The sequence below is a fragment of the Schistocerca serialis genome, chromosome 4, assembly GCF_023864345.2.
Source record: "Schistocerca serialis cubense isolate TAMUIC-IGC-003099 chromosome 4, iqSchSeri2.2, whole genome shotgun sequence".
Taxonomy (NCBI): Eukaryota; Metazoa; Arthropoda; class Insecta; order Orthoptera; family Acrididae; genus Schistocerca; species Schistocerca serialis.
Window position 1 is genome coordinate 365,714,739 of NC_064641.1, and position 17,115 is coordinate 365,731,853.

The 17,115-nt window shown below is 44.3% G+C and overlaps 1 non-coding gene across 1 annotated transcript; it reads left to right on the plus strand.

Annotated features, from left to right (window-relative positions):
* Positions 1-16,630: 16,630 nt before the first annotated feature.
* LOC126476551 (small nucleolar RNA U3) lies at positions 16,631-16,837 on the plus strand. Its single transcript, XR_007587047.1, has one exon. It is a non-coding gene; the product is annotated as a small nucleolar RNA U3 (small nucleolar RNA).
* Positions 16,838-17,115: the final 278 nt, after the last annotated feature.

Sequence of the window (17,115 nt, forward strand, 5' to 3'; positions counted from 1 at the left end):
GTACTTCATTGTAGATAACTTCATAATCTGAAAAAACCATGATTTTACTATTGGTAGTGTCTGCAAGATCATTATTACACTAGACTCTCACTAATCTTGCCATTCCTGGCACATATGGGTGCCAGATTAGCGGAAGTGCCAGATTATTGAGTGTCTGAAATTTATTTTATTCTTTTATTTTGTTTTTTATTTATTTTGAAAGCATAGGGGATATAGTGTGCTGTACTTTATTAAACCTAAGGATACAGTTTTAAAACATGAGGATATACTTTATTAAATCCAAAAATACATTAATTTTCAAAGAAAACTTAGTCCTCGAGTTTATACTGTACATAATTATACAGTCGTATCACTCACTATGAAACATGTCCCTAATTTTTAACTGTCGCAGTGATGACACGCAAAGGGGGCATGCTTTATCATGCAACTGCTTTACAAGCATGTATCTGGTTGTTGCAGAATGTACTCCAGGAAGAGTTTGGTAGCTTCAGCACCAGCAGTGTGAGAAATCTTCATGCTCTCCCCTCCTTTGTCCTCTTCTTCATCACTTTCATCATTACTTTCTTGCATGCTTTTGTTTATTTCTTCATCTTTTAAAGTTAGGTCCATATATCAGTTTTCCTCATTCAGCCACTTAGTATCATCATCATCAATTTCTTGTCCTCATGGAAGGTTGAGGAACATGTCAGTGTACAAAATAATGAATAATTCTGAATTGACTGGCTCATCGTGGTCACTCACTACTGGATCCAACGCGGCATCAATGGATGGCCACAATTTTCTCCAGCTCTTCATTATGGTAGTGCTCTCCGCTTTATCCCATGCCTCGGCTGCTTGGAAAACAACTTCACGTATATTAATTGCTTTCCACGCATTCAGCGTAGTCTTGATAGTCATTTTCACTTTTGTAGAGCAAAGAGACAAGAAGTGAATGTCGATAATGATGTTTGAATCCAAAGTTCTCTGGTCCATGGGCTGAATTAGGGCTGTCACATTGGGTGGGAGAAAGAGTACTTGTACATGTATACCATCGGACGTTAGAGAAACATCTGAAGGATTGCTGGGAGCATTGTCAATTATAAGGATATCTTTCAGTGGAAGCTTTTTCTTCTTTCTCTCTTTTCTCACTGCTGGTACAAACATTTCATGGAACCATGGATAGAATATTTGTCTGTCAATCCATGCTTTCTTATGAGCCAATACTGCACTGGTAGAGTATTTATGTCAGTGTGTTGAAAGCAACGTGGATGTTGGGATTTTTAAATCACCATAAGCGGTAGTTTATGACTCCCATTTGCATTACAACACGCCATTAATGTTACATGCTGTTCCTGTTGCTTGTAACCACAAGCTTTCTTCTCATTCTTGGCACTAATGTTTTTGAAGGAAGCATCTTGTAAAAGAGTCCTGCTTCATCAGCTTTCTACAAGGCATCAGCAATTAAATCTTCTTCCTCTGTTGTCTTCCGTATCTTGCTTAAAAACTCATCAGCATCCTTATTGTTAGCTGAGCGATTTTCACAGGTGACTGCAGTGAGCGAAGGTTGGCTATCAAACTGTAAAAAACGACATGGCATTCAGTAGCTGACAAACAAGTTACTACCACCAAAGTTCTTTGTTAAATGCAGCTGCTTTTTCCTTTATAATTGGGCGACTGCCTGGAATTCCTTTACTGCATTGTTGTACGAACCATCTATAAACAGCTACATCCAGTTCTTCATTCTCACTCTTTTGCATAACCTTCAGTTTTCCCAACTCACTATCCATTTGTGTTGAGTATTGTCGAATAACATCGTCTTTCTTTTTTATGTCATGAATAGTTGCTCATCCAACACTGAACTGAGCAGCAATGGCTTTCTGTGACGAACTTCGATTTAATTTATCTAAAATTTTGAGCTTCTGCTTGAGGTCTTCGTAACGCGTTTCCTTTTAGAAGACATGATTCTGAACTGTAAAGAAAGCTACAATGTCAAATACAGTATATAAAGCGTTCTATAACAAAGCATTGTTGCACATGATAATTTATTGTGCATATGTTTTTGGATGTGTGCCGGATTACTGAGAGGCTGGACTACTGAGGGCCGGATTAGTGAGAGTCTAGTGTATACATTTGAATAGCGAGGGTCCCAACACACTACCCTTCTTGTAGACAGGTGTAACCTATGCCTTTTCCCAAGAACTGGGCACGGTTTTTTGTTCGAGGGGTCTGTGACAGATTATAGTTAGAAGAGGTGCTAACTCAGCTGCAACTCTGTATAGGATCTGATAGGTCCCTTGATCTATTATCAGTTTTAATGAATTTTGTTGTTTCTCAACGCCTTAAACACTACTTAATATCAGTCATCTTTTCAGTGGTACCAGGATTAAAGTGGGGCAATCCTCCTGAATATTTTTTGTAAAGGAAATTTGAAAATGGAGTTAGGCATTTCAGTGTTTGGTTTGCTACTCTGTTTCACTTCCTGGCTCATTTCCTGGGGACTGGACACTTAACTTCGATCCTACTAACAGCCTTTACATATGACCAGAATTTCTTTGGATTTTGTGAAAGATCATTTGTCAGTATCATGCGAAGGTAATCATTGAAGACTTCACACATTGCTCTCTTGGCAGCCAAATGCTTTTCATTCAGCATCCTTGTATCTGTAGCCCCACGCTTTGATTTACACCTATTATGCAGTAGTCTGTTTCTTTACAGTGACTCTATATCATGGATGTTCCCTCCTATTATGAACTGCTCTGCTAGGTACATATCTGTCCAGTGCATGGTTAACTATTCTTTTAAACGTGAGACAGAGTTCCTCTACATGCTACTGCCCTGTGCTGAAAGTTTCATGTTCCTCATGTTTTCTGAACATGTATATCTTTCTACTTGTTTTAGTTGTCCTTCATACTTTGGTAATCATTGTTGCCACAACCACGACGTGGTCACTGATACCAGTTTCGATGCGGCCTCCTCAAAGAGGTCAGGTCTATTTGTTGCCATTTGATCCAATATATTTCCATCATGAGTGGGGTTCCTAACTATCTGTTGTAGGTAGCTTTCAGAGAAGGTATTTAGTAAAGTTTCACAGGATGTCTTATCACGTCTCCCGCTAACAAAGCTGTTGTTTTCCCTATTACTTCTTGGATGATTAAAGTCTCCACTAATGATTACAGTAGATTGGGGAACTTACGTGCAAATGAATTGAGCCTTTTCTCTAAAAGTTTTCAGTCACGACAAGAGATGAGTCTGGTGGGTGATAGAAGGATCCAATAATAATTTTATGCCCATCTCTGATACTGAGTGTTGCCCAAATAATCTCACTGATGAGGAGATTCTGTCTTTCCTCTCTGATCAGGGAGTGACGTCTGTCCATCGGGTCATGACACGGGTCGACAAGGACCTCATACCGACCCGAACCATATTCCTGACATTCGACAATGTGCAATTGCCTTCATGAATTAAAGCAGGTTATGAGATCATTTCTGTTAGGCCGTATGTACCCAGCCCTACAAGGTGTTACCAATGTCAGGGGTTTAACCATACACGGCAGTCTTGTTCAAGTGCGGCTAAATGCGTTACCTGTGGCAGGGATGCACATGAGGGTGACTGTCCCTCTCTGTCGCCTCGTTGCATCAACTGCATGGGTGACCGCGCTGCCTCTTCTCGCGACTGTCCCGTTTACAAAGATGAGAAACGTATACAGGAAATTCGAGTGAAAGAGAAGGTGTCGACCTCAGGTGCTCGCAAGTTATTCAATAGCAGAAACTCCACTGTGCTTCTGGCAGGTCAATACAGTACTGTTCTTGCCTCTCCTTGGCCTACCAGGGAGGTAGCTACACAGACGTGATCTAACATTTAGCGATTCGGTCGTCAGATTGGCCAGTGCTAAGATCGCCCGATCAACATCTCCTGTTCCTCCCACCAACCCTAAGGCTCAAACATCATCATCTGCTACTGCTAAAACAAGGACCTCCAAATCAGATGCTCAGACCTTCAAAAAAGAACAGACACGCAAAGATTTCTTGTGTACACAAACTTCACAGCCATCAACTGTTCTTTTGACAAAACATAATTCTTCAAAGAAGGCTCATAGAAAGAAGAGTTCTCCATCTCCGCCAAGGCACGTTTCTTCTCCTGCGCCACCCAGTGGTTGCCGCCCCCCCGGCCATACCCCCTGTGGCAGGTATTCCGGCTCATGGAGGGGTCATGTTGCTGGTTCGGGATGATGTCTACTACGATCCAATCACATTGCACACAGATCAGCGGGCAGTTGCCGTCCGAATTACTCTCCCACTTTCATATTTTCCATTTGTACTGTTTACACTCCGTCATCGTCTGCCTTTACTAGTGCAGACATGATACAACTGATTGCTCAGCTTCCTACACAATTTTTGTTGATTAGAGACTTTAATGCCCGCCATCCCCTTTGGGGCTCTCCAGCATCCTGCCCGAGATGCTCCCTCTTGGCAGACCTTTTCAACCACCTCAATCTAGTCTGCTTAAATACTGGTGCACCTATCTTCCTTTCGGACGCAATGCATACCTATTCCCACTTGGACCTCTCAATGTCCACTGTCCAACTTGCACGTCGGTTCGAGTGTTATGCTCTGTCTGACACATGCGACCATTTCCCCTGCGTAATCCATTTCGTGCATCACACCCCTTCTCTACGTTCCACTAGCTGGAACATCTCCAAAGCCGACTGGGGGCTTTTCACCTCCCTGGCGACCTTCCATGATTGCAACTTCTCCAGCTGCAATAGTCAGGTCGCCTACCACACGGACATTATTCTCACTGCTGCTGAGTATTCCATCCCTCATACTTCCTCTTCTCCATGTCGAGTCCGAGTCCCCTGGTGGACTACAGCATGCAGCGACGCTATTCGTGCTCGGCACATGCTTTATGCACCTTCCAACACCACCCTATGGTAGTGAACTGTATCAATTACAAACGACTCCATGCACAATGTCTTCATGTTATCAAAGAAAGCTAAAAGGCTTGCTGGGTGGCTTTCACCAGCTCACTCAACAGTTTTACTCCTTCTTCAGTTGTCTGGGGTGGCCTGCACCCGCTAACTGGCACCAAGGTCCCCTCCCCAATTTCTGGCCTGACTGTAGCGAATGAAGTCCTTGTGGATCCTGAGGATGTCTCAAATGCCTTCAGCTGCTTTTTTGCGGAAGTTTCGAGCTCTGCCCATTACCACCCTGCCTTTCTCTCCCGAAAACAAGCAGAGGAGGCACAGTCACCTTCTTTCCAGTCTTTGAATCATGAAAGTTACAGTGCCACCTTCACTGTGCGAGAACTCGAAAGTGCATTCGCCCAGTCCCGATCTTCTGCTCCGGGGCCCGATGGTATCCATATTCAGATGGTGAAGAACCTTTCTCCTGCCGGTAAAGGCTTTCTTCTTCGTGCCTATAATCGCATCTGGACTGAAGGTCATGTTCCCACACGCTGCTAGCGTGAAGCGATTGTTGTTCCCATACCCAAACCAGGAAAGGACAAACACCTTCCCTCCAGTTATCGCTCCATCTCCCTTACCAGCTACGTCTGCAAGGTGATGGAGTGCATGGTAAATTCTCGATTGGTTTGGCTCCTTGAATCTCGACGCTTCCTTACCAGTGTCCAATGTGGCTTTCATAGGAGCCGCTCTGCTGTTGACTGCCTAGTTACCTTGTCGACCTTCATTATGAACAACTTTTTGCGTAAGCGCCAGACGGTGGCTGTGTTCTTCGATTTGGAGAAGGCTTACGACACCTGTTGGAGGGCGGGCATTCTCCGCACCATGCACACTTGGGACCTTCGCGGTCGCCTCCCTCTTTTTATTAATGCATTTTTAATGGATCGAATGTTCAGATGCCTTTCACCAGGAGAATGGGGTGCCCCAGGGCCCTTTTTGCCATAGCTATCAATCCAATAATGGATTGCCTTCCAGCTGACGTTTCAGGCTTCCTTTTCGTGGACGACTTTACGATCTACTGCAGCACTCAGAGAACATGGCTCCTGGAGTGCTGTCTTCAGCATTGTCTTAGACCGTCCGTATTCCTGGAGTGTCGCTAACGGTTTCCGTTTTTCTGGTGAGAAAATGGTCTGTGTAAACATCTGGCGTTCCAAACAGTTTCTTCCACCATCCTTACATCTCGGTCCCGTTGCTCTCCCATTCGTGGAGACAACAAAATTTTTAGGTCTTACTTTTGACAGGAAACGTCGCTTGTCTCCACACGTATCTTACTTGGCTGCTCGTTGTGCCCGTTCCCTAAATTTCCTCTGTGTTCTCAGTGGTACATCATGAGGAGCAGATTGACTGGTCCTGCTTCACTTGTATCAGTCCATTGTCCAATCCAAGCTGGATTATGGGAGCTTTGTCTACTCTTCTGCCCGGCCGTCCATCTTACACCGTCTAAACTCTATCCACCATCGGGAGTTACGTCTGGCGACTGGAGCATTCTACACCAGCCCTGTTGAGGGTCTGTATGCTGAAGCTGCCGAATTACCGCTAAACTACCGGCGTGATATGTTGCTTTGTCGGTACGCCTGCCGACTGATGTCACTGCCTGGCCACCCGTCATATTTCTCCTTTTTTTTAAAGACTCTCTCGAGCGCCAATACGGGCTGTATGTCTCTGCCCTTTCATCTCATGGAGTTTGCTTTTGTCGCCTGCTTCAGCAACTTGATTTTACCCTCCCTACGACTTTTCGAGTGGGTGAGAGCCCGACGCCATCTTGGCTCCAGGCTCAGGTTTGCATTCACCTTGAACTCAGCTCGCTCCCATAGGAGAGAACCGCAGATTTGATATACTGCTTGAGGTTTGCCGAACTTCGTTCGAGGCTCGCTAATCACGTCTTCATTTACATAGATGGCTCCAAAACTACTGCTGGCGTCGGATGTGACTTTGTCGTTGGGGATGATACCTTTCAATACCGGCTCCTTGACCATTGTTCAAGCTTTAGATCTGAGCATTTTGCTCTCTATCGGGCTGTTCAGTATATCCGCCGCCATTGTCATTCTCCCTATGCCATCTGCTATGATACTTTGAGCACCATTCAGAGTCTCCGTGGCCCATATTCGGGCCATCCTCTCGTGCAACAAATTCACCGGTCCCTTCAGTCGCTAGCTGATACTGGCGCTCGTGTCCTCCTTCTGTGGATTCCTGGCCATGTTGGTGTGCCTAGGAATGAAGCTGCTGATGCTACAGCCAATGCTGCTGTCGTCCTACCTCAGACAGCTTCCTTTTGTGTCCTACCAACTGATGTTAGTGGGGTTCTCTGTCGGCGCATTTCATCATTGTGGCATGAGGCTTGGTCCTCCCTCCATGAAAATAAGCTTAGGGCCATCAAACCGATCCCGACGGCTTGGACGACCTCCTCACACCCTTCCTGGTGAGAGGAGGTCATTTTGGCCAGGTTGCAGATTGGGCATTGCCGATTTAGCCATCGCTACCTGTTGTCCGGTGACCCCCCCACCCTGCAGTGCCCCTGTGGTCATCCATTGACGGTGCGCCATGTTTAATGTCTTGTCCCCGTTTTCTTCACTCTCGTGTTGTCCTGTGTCTGTCGTCTACCTTACAGGAACTTTTAGCTGACGATGCTCGAGCAGTTGCTTGTGTCCTTAGTTTTATTACGTTGACGGACTTGTCCAAAGAGATCTAACTCTTCTATTTTGTTTATCTGTGTCTTTGTAAGTACGTTCTGGTGTTGCCCCCATCTGTTTTTTGTACACTATTAGTGCACTAACGTTTGTGACTGGGCGCAAATGACCATAGTAGTTGAGCGCAAAAAAAGTGGGGGGGGGGGGGGTTATCTACCTGAGGAGCAGCCTCTGATGTGTGGTGCTCACCTTTCCTCTTTAGGGGATTCCTACAGTTCTCAACGCAATGGTGTAAGTACAGAAAGTCGCAGCCTAGCTTGTCAGGAAACCTTCGAAGTCTCTGGTTCAGTCCTTCCACTCGACTAGAACGAAAGAGCCATGATCAGTTCTGGGGAGAAAGCTGCAAACTGTGAGCTTTGTTGAAACTCCACATGCAAGGTTGGTCTTCTCAATCTTCTCTACCAGTCGCTGGAATGACTCAAGAATGATCTTGGAGCCCAGACGACAGGCATCATTTATTCCAACATGTGCCACAGCATTAGTTTCAAGATGGTATGTCAGATTAGATTAGATTCAGTTTTAGTTCTATAGACCCAAAAATGAGACGATTCTTGTGGGTGAAGAACATTTCAGAAAATGTAACATTAAAAAATAGAACATTTGAATTTAATACGCACTTCCCTGATCATTTGTCAGGAGATTGTCGAGATATACAAATACATTACACGATACTGGAACTGCTAATCTTTACAGAATTAGTACACTACCTGAATGCAACATAGTTCTGCATGTGAATAAATTTATCGTACCCAAAATACCTAATCTTGACTGTTGTGACCAAGTGCTGTCAAAAGTGAAGTCTAACAGACATTTATACTTACACTAGTGTAACAGTCCCTACTAACATATTCATCTCTAGAGTGGGAGTTGCCTACCAAAAAGTTTTTAATAGTTGCTGGCAATTTATTGAAAATGTGTGTTCTTGATATTGGACCACTTTTTAGACCAAGGTAAGTGATTTTAGGTCTTCATTAGTGTGTTCTTATTCCTAGTATTGATACTATGTATTGATCCATTGATTGGAAATGGAGACACATTATTTGCAACAAATTTCATTAAATAATACATATACTGAGAAACAATGATTAGAATACAAGAGTTCCTTGTATAGGTTTTTACAAGGTGTTCTTGAATTTACACCTCAAATGAGTCTTACTACACACTTTTGCACTTTTAAAACTTTTGCTCAGTTTGTTGAGTTTCCTAGAATATAATCCCCTATGACAGAATGAAAGTAAGCAAAGTACAAAAGTTTTTTTTTTATATTTATATCTATATCTCGTGGATCTGAAATCATTTGCGTTGCAAATGCAGACTTGTTTAGGCACTTCTGCGGTATGTGCTTCGGAAGTGAATTTATTATTGAGATGTAATCCCAGAAATTTAATACCGTCAACAGCTTCTATTTTCATGTCTTCGTATGATATACACACGCTGGAAGGAAATCTGTTACAGGTTCAGAACTGCATGTAGTAGGTCTTTTCAGATTTTAATTACAGTGAATTAGCTTTAAACCATAACATCACATGAGCATCATGTTCTTTTGAAATAATTGCAGGTGTTCTGCAGTTCAGCTCTACGTACTACTCCCTTAGCAACACAAGTTTTATAGGTTAATTATAATTTGGACTGGTAGCAGTCAGTCTAGCAATATCAGAGTGTGTGTGTTAGGCATGCTCAGGCACTTTTTATTGTTTTTTTCACCTCTTGCTCTTTCTGGCCATTTGTGTTACCAGAAGTACCCATTATCACTCTTCCTTTTTTCTTTTGTTTTCAGTCTTCTGACTTGTTTGATGTTTCTCATCATGAATTATTCTGCTGTGACAGCCTCCCTGACATTCCAAGCTGCAACTCATAGAATACTGCTGCTTAGTCATCTTCCTAGAGACCAGAATGAGGGAGTACACTGGAGTTAGTACCAATGGAGAGATATCATAACACTTCTTTAATTACAGACCACATATCCTCCTTCCCCAGTGGGCTCATACTGTTTTGTGAGTGCCAATGGGGCCACAGCCTTTGCAGCATTACTTCCTTTTCCTGCTGCAAGCTTATACTGCCGCTATCCATTTCCCCTGAGCTCTCTATCAAATGTTTATCTTGGTGTAGAGCCTGCTTGGACCTAGTTTATGATTTGGGACTAGAGTTTCCACTTCTGGTGTTTTCTACAATTTCCCATTAAATATATACATGGTTCCCACTGTTGGGTATGACCTGCCACCAGTTTTCAAAATTCTCCAGAAGTGTGGATCGTGCAGGGAGGGGCGCCCAATGCAGTGTATGCTCTACCTTTGTGCCTTTCCGTCTGTGCACCCCTCTCTTTGCTAAGGTAATACACCCAAAACCCAGCTTGGTTGCCATCCTGTTTGTGGTGTTCATCAAGTACCTACACAGTTTGGTAACCTGATGACGTAGGCATTGCATCTTTGGTGCCTGAGCTGAGAACTCCCCATGCATGCCAAGGAGTATGTGTCCATCCTGACTGGGGCACGGAGACTCTGAGCAACAGATTGCTGGCCATTTAGCCGTTGCTGAGGCTGGGTGACACCCATGAAGAGAGCCCCTGTTCGGAGTGGGTTTGCCCAGGAGCTGATGGAAATTCCTTCTTGGCCACAAAGCCCTCATTCTTGTGGAGAACATAGATGACAAGTTGGCGGAAGTGGAAGCCATCTCTAGATTGAAAAGTGAGTCAATTTTGATCAAAGCAGCATCCCTGCCTGGTCACAGGTGCTGCTCACTTGTTACAAGTTGGGTGACATACTGGTGATCACACCTCATAATAGTGTAACATAAGGTTCAGGGCATAATTTTTCACTGAGACCTTCTCTTGCAATCTGATGATGAGCTACATGTCAACTAAGAACGATGGTGTGTACACCTTGTCCCGTCATTTCCATAGGGAGCAAAGGACAGTAAGGTAGCTACCAGTGCTTTCAACTTGACCTTAGAGGGTGATTCATGACCTGAAAAGGTCAAAGTGATGATAATCCAATGCAATGTAGAACCATATGTCCACCCCCCCTCCCCCCAACCACCCCACCACCCCCGATGCGGTGTTTCAAGTGTTTGAAATTCGGACTCATGTCTTTGCAATGCAATGCTAGCCCCATCTGTAGAGATTGTGGATGACCACTGCATGCGAACACTCCTTGTGTCTCTCCCTCCAACTGTGCTAACTGTGGAAAGCACCATTCTCCCTGCAGAATGACCTCAGGTCCTCTCGACCGTGCCTGCCACTCTGATGGTTGGGGGCTCTCCTGTTGTTGCTTCCCCCACACCTACTTTGGGATCATTGGCTTCCTATCCACTGCAGACATCGGTCCGCAACTCCCAGCTGGAGACAGATCTCCTTCCTGGGGCTTCTCTTGCCAGGAAGGGGTTCTTCGGACACTTTCACTTCCTTGCAAAGTGTCTGCGAGCCTACAACCGGACACCAGCCAGTGGTTGAAGGAGCCACAGGCTGCTGGTTGCAGGATTTCACAATAATCATTATTACCCTCACAGTCACCCAATTGCCAAGGAGAGGAAAGATAAGAAGTCAGCCAAGGAGGAGGAGATTCCAGTGGCCACCATGCTATCAGATCCTGGCTATTTCACTCTCATGGCTGATGCAGAGATTTCAGTGGCCCCTGAGGTCCCAGGTCGGACCACACAACAGAATCCACAATGTGTATATGTTGAGGGCATAACCTCTTAACCAGTGGCATCAGTCGACTATAGGACATAACCTGCCTCCTTGGTCCCCTCATGGCTCACAATACATCAACAACATTATTTTCCAGTGGAATTTTAGTGGTTTTTTCCACCATCTGGCTTGAGTTATGACATCTTTTAAACACTTCCACTGCCTTCTGCATTGCTCTTTAGGGGACTTTGTTTCCAGCAACACGGACCGTGGCCCTTCATGAATACTGGGGATATTATTATACGACAGGATGTTGGGCAGTGTTTGCACATAGGTTCTGGATACACTATATAGTGAACTTGTGCCTTTTAATACACCTTTGAAGGCTGTGGCTGTTCGGGTAAGGGCATTTCAGGATATTACCGTCCGCAGTGTTTACCTCGCGTTTGTTAGTGAAGTGTCTTGGAATGTATAGTTTGTGTTGGTTTCTCAGCTTCCCACACCTGTCCTAATCTTGGGTGATTTAAATTCCCATAACCCGTTATGAGGTGGAACCAGGATCACTGGATGTGGTAAAGACCTCGAAAACTTATTGGCCCAACTTGGCCTCTGCGTCTTGAATACTAGTGTCCCCACACAATTCATTGTGGTGGATGGAACTTCCTCAGCCATTGAACTTAACATCTGAAGCCCTTGTGTTCTTCCACTCATCCGCTGGAGAGTCCACAATGACCTGTGTGGTGGTGACCACTTCCTTATCTTCCTGTCCCTTCCTCAGCATCACTGCTTTGGATGCCAGCCCAGATTGGCTCACAGTTGTGTTGACTGGTGTGCTTTCGCCCCTGCTGTTGCCCTTGGCTCCCTGCTGCAGGGCGATATCAACAAGGCAGTCCAGTATACAACTACAGCCATTCTTTTGGAGCTGATTTAGCGATCACCTGTTCTTCAGGACTGCCCCGATGGGAGACAGTACCTTGATGGTTATCAGAAATTGCAGAGGCCATTATAGATAGTAGGCAGGCTCTGCAATACCATAAGCAGCACCTGTCCGTGAAGCATCTCATTGCCCTTAAGAGGCTCCATGTATGGGGCTGCCACCTAGTAAGACAATGGAAACGAGAATGCTGGGATTGGTGCATTTCAGCCATCAGACCAAGCACCTCTACATTGTAGGTATGGCTAAAGATCAGATGTTGCTACAGATATAGAAACTATAAAGTGAAAGCGGCGCAGCTCAGTCAAACAGCCTGCAGGTGTACCGGGTATTATCTTGAATGGCACGTTCTACACTGACCCAGATGCTGTCGCTGAACATTTTGCTCTGTACTATTCTCAAGCCTGTGCATCTGAAAACCATAAACCTGCTCTTCATGTTAAAAAATAGTGGGTGGAGCGAAAGCAACAATCATTTTCTAAATGCCACTTAGAGCCATATAATACTCCATTCTGCAAGTGGGAATTTATCAGTGTCCTAGCTCACTGCCCTGATACAGCCCCATGGCCAGATTGCATCCACAGCCAAACGCTGAAGATCCTGTCAGTGGATTGTCAGCATCATATCCTTGCTATCTTCAACTATATCTGGAGTGAGGGTGAATTTCCATCATAATGGCAAGAAAGCATTGTTGTCCCAGTACATGAAACTGGGTGAGCAGCCTCTAGAGATGTACAGTAATCAACCAAATACTCCCAACATTGTTCTCTGTAAGTCGCTTGATCACATGATGAGCCAGTGGCTGTGTTGGCTCCTGAGTCTTTGCGTCTTCTGGCTGCGTCCTAGGGCAGTTTTTGTCAAGGCCGTTCCACTTCCGATAATCTGGTTTACCTGGAGTCTGCTCTGAACAGCTTTTGCCCAACTTAGCTATCTTCTTTTACCTTATGACACCACATGGCGACTGCACATCCTAACCATCTTACCCAACTGGGGTCCCTGTCCACTCTTGATTTTTATCAAGAAATTCTTGTCTCATTGTATTTTCAGGTTCATGTTGATTCCTACCACAGTTCTCCCCATATCCAACAGAGAGTGGTCACACAAGGCTCTTTCTGTACTGAGTGTCCCTCTTTTTCTAATACCCGTGAATGGTTTAGCAGTAGCTGTGGGGTCCTCAATATCACCCTCCTCATATGCTGATGACCTGTGCCTCTTCTGTTGCATGTCTAGTGTGGGTGCCACTGAACATAGACTGCAAGGTGCCATATGAAAGGTGTAGGCATTCGGTTTTCAGCTGCCAAGACTCGCATCACACACTTCTGTCGATGTCGTACCATTCACCTGCAACCATAACTTTATCTAGACGGCCACCTACTCAATGTGATGGGGACTTGTCACTTTGTAGGCCTGATCTTGAATGCTCGGTTGACGTGGATTGCCCATCTTCGCCAGTTTAAGTAAAAGCACTGGCTGCAACTTAATACAGTTTGCTGTCTGAGTAACACCTGATGTGGTGCAGATCCCACTGCCCTAATACAATTCCGTCTTGATTGTGGGAGTCTGGCATATGGTTTGGCATCAGCCTCAGCATTGCATATACCACTGCAGGGCTTGACTTGCAACAGGGGCCTTTAGATTTAGGCCTGTGAACAGCTTTATCGTGGCAGATGGGGTCCCTCCATTGCAGATCAGGTGCCAACAACACCTTGTCAGTTATGCTACAAACGTTTGCAGCTTCCCTAAGCACCCAAACAACCATCTCCTCTTTCCAAACATCGAAATCAGACTCCCACAACAGCAGCCTAGATCAGAGATTATGATCCTAATGCATGTCCGGTCCCTGCTCTCTGACTCAGTTTATTCCTTGACCAACTCTCCTCTGGGCACACTCCTGTTTCTTCTGCCTTTTAATGGAAGTTTCCTACCCCCAAGGGCTTGAGGATGTTCCCGAACTTCTCTTTTACATACTTAACAAGTCAGTCAAGGATCTCTCCTTAACACCAGAATTGTTGAACCACCATTGCTGATTATTTTTATTCAGAATTTAAACAGCACCATTGCTGATGATTTTTATTCAGAATTTAGACAGGAACAGGAACTGAAGCTGGAACCAATAATGTTTTGATTACTAGTCAAAGATGCTATACTGACATGCTGCATGGTAATAAATATAGGCCTGGATCTACATCTACATTTATACTCCGCAAGCCACCCAACGGTGTGTGGCGGAGGGCACTTTACGAGCTACAGGACTACCTGGAAACGCTTGGTGAACCCTTTCCGTACCTCAGTTCTAGATGATTTGAGAGTGTTTACTTGCACTGCAGTTGCACAACAGCATATAAACTGATATTTTCAAGTGAATGATGAATGATAGGCTTTGTAAGAAATACTGGTATGTGATTAGTAGATTATGTTTTGAAACCCAAAATTATTTTTACCACAGAAGTTTGTGATTTGTAGGTATGATGTGAGTGAGCTTTGGGCCGAAGATGGTGGTTAGTTGGGCAGGATGAGTATTTAAATGGTTTTCAATAGAGTGGATATTAGTGACACTGGCTTGTTGCCATAATGTGTTTGTTCATAACAGTGTACTCAGTTGTGTAGAAGATTTAGGTGAGAAAGAGACAGTTGTTGAATATGACATAAATAGCTAGAAATGAAGTAAGTAGTAATTTCCTGCTAGGTGTAGTTTGGGTATGGTGTGTCTCAGTGAGAGATAAATCTTGAAATTGAAGGGTTGTTCCTAGCTACAGTCTTGGAAACTATGTATCTGCTGTTGACTCCAATGTTTTCAAGATTACTTGTGTACAAAATTGGGCAGACTTTGCAGTTTCTTCTTCAGTAAATCAGTGGAAGGTGGTGCAGATAATGGTAAAAATGTTCAGTGCCTCCTGTGAGTTGTTGATGCTGCTTGTCTTTTAAGTAAAATTGATAGGGGCTCTTGATTGACCCAGCCATACACAGAGCTGGTGCATACTTGGCTTGAGAAGACTTTGGTCAGTAAATGACGAAATACCAACACAGTGCTCACAACAAAGCTCCTTTCCCTGCATTCTAGTTTCCCTCGGGTATAGAGTGACATGATATTGGCAGAGGATGTGCAGATAATCACTTTGATCAGGCTGTTTGTTTTTTTAATGCTCTTTTACCAGAATCCATGCATAGTGATAACTGTGTTCTCTGGTGGAACACGATGAGAACATTGTGTGAAGTGCACAGAAGTAGCTATTTGAGTATGTATGAAAATGTGAGGTAACCACTGTTACTCCTAAATTTCTGTGGAATTAAGTTTTCTGTATGTGTGTGTGTGTGTGTGTGTGTGTGTGTGTGTGTGAGGTTCAAGTTGGTAGTTTATATGTTGCAAGCGAAAAAAGCTTTTTAGTAAACTGAGGCACTAGCATTAGTTTCCTGTTCACTGTGACAAGGAAAGTAGTTTGTGGTTTTGCTTGCAAAGAAGTGCTCATGGGATGAAAGCACTGCTTGGGATTATTCTGAGATGATGGGGGGATTGCTAAACATGTAGCATTTTAGTAAGGAGCTTGTCGGAGTAGTTGTATAGTTGTAAAATTATTTGTTATTTTATGAGAAATTTCTGTATTCATAGCACATGGGCCATCATAGTTGAAGCATACAGATTGGCATGGTATGCGTAGGTCTGTAAAATGTCCTGACAGTGATGTTGATAGAGACTTGTTGTATACTTTGATTCTTCATCTGTTTAACAGTAGACATAAGAAATGTATTAGTGGAGCAAGTAGCTGTGAAATTACTGGTGTATGATTGATAGTATGGACGTGGCGCTGAATGGAAGTGTTTGTTCAGCTGTGGGTGTTTTCATAATTGCCATGTGAGGAAAAGCAATACTCGTGATAGGCGAAAAGAGATACAGAGAGAAACACATTTGTTGCGAGTATTGTATATCAGCAGCTCCAAGGGCGGGTATCAAGTAAGACGCAAAGTGAAACGAAAGAGGAAGTATGCATGAAAGAGGCCAAATATCGACAAGAGTTCGCACTGTTAGAGTGAGGTGAATGAGCTAGTGCTGTGCGAAAAATTTCGAAGAGAGAGGCGGTTTTAAAGAAAGCACAAGAGTCCTATGAATGCCCTCTTGTGTGTTTCTCTTTCAGTGGCTATTTGGCATGTCTGCTTGCGCCGTAGAATGCTACTGTATGTGCCCCAGGCCGCCATCTAGCGGCCGGAGGTGCAAGCGGTGTTTACATACAGTCTCGCCTGAGGCAATGGTCTCTCATTTCGGAACGCAAGAAGCACTGGTAGCGCACAAAATAGCTGAGCGAGATCATGGCGGCCAAGTAAGAGTAGAAGTAGGTTCTTTGCAGAATGTCCGAGCTTGTAAATCGCGAAATGTGAAGAGTGTGTCGTATTCTCGTAGGGCGTGTTGACGGTCTCGTGGCGTAAGTAGCGAGCGGTGATAGCTTGCAAGCAAGATCATACTTCACAGGATCATTTCTGTAGTATGTCTTCAACTCTCTCTAGTTCAAAGCTGGAGTAGACGTAACCACGATGATGAGTGGTAGCACTCTCCCTGAGCGTGAGGCTTGCGATCGAGATTCATCGCATCTTGGTTGTAATCGATGATCGTTCACCACATTCTGAGGGATGTGGGAAGGGAATAGCGCTTTCCGAGTGGTGGTTTTATTTTATAGATCAGAAGCGTAAGTCATACCTTTGGTATCGGGACCCGCGTCGTTGCAGAAATGTCGCTGCAGGTTAGAGGTGGGCCAAACGGTTATTCTGGAGTAACCGTTATCACAGTTCCAGTTATTCTTTGATAACCGTTATCGTTAACGGTTATTAATAACTGCCAAGTTATTTTTCGCTAGCGAATACCGATAACTCCGAAGTTACATAACGACATAGTTGGAATCCATCAGTTTAGTTATCAGTATAACTGCGAGTAGTGTGAAAT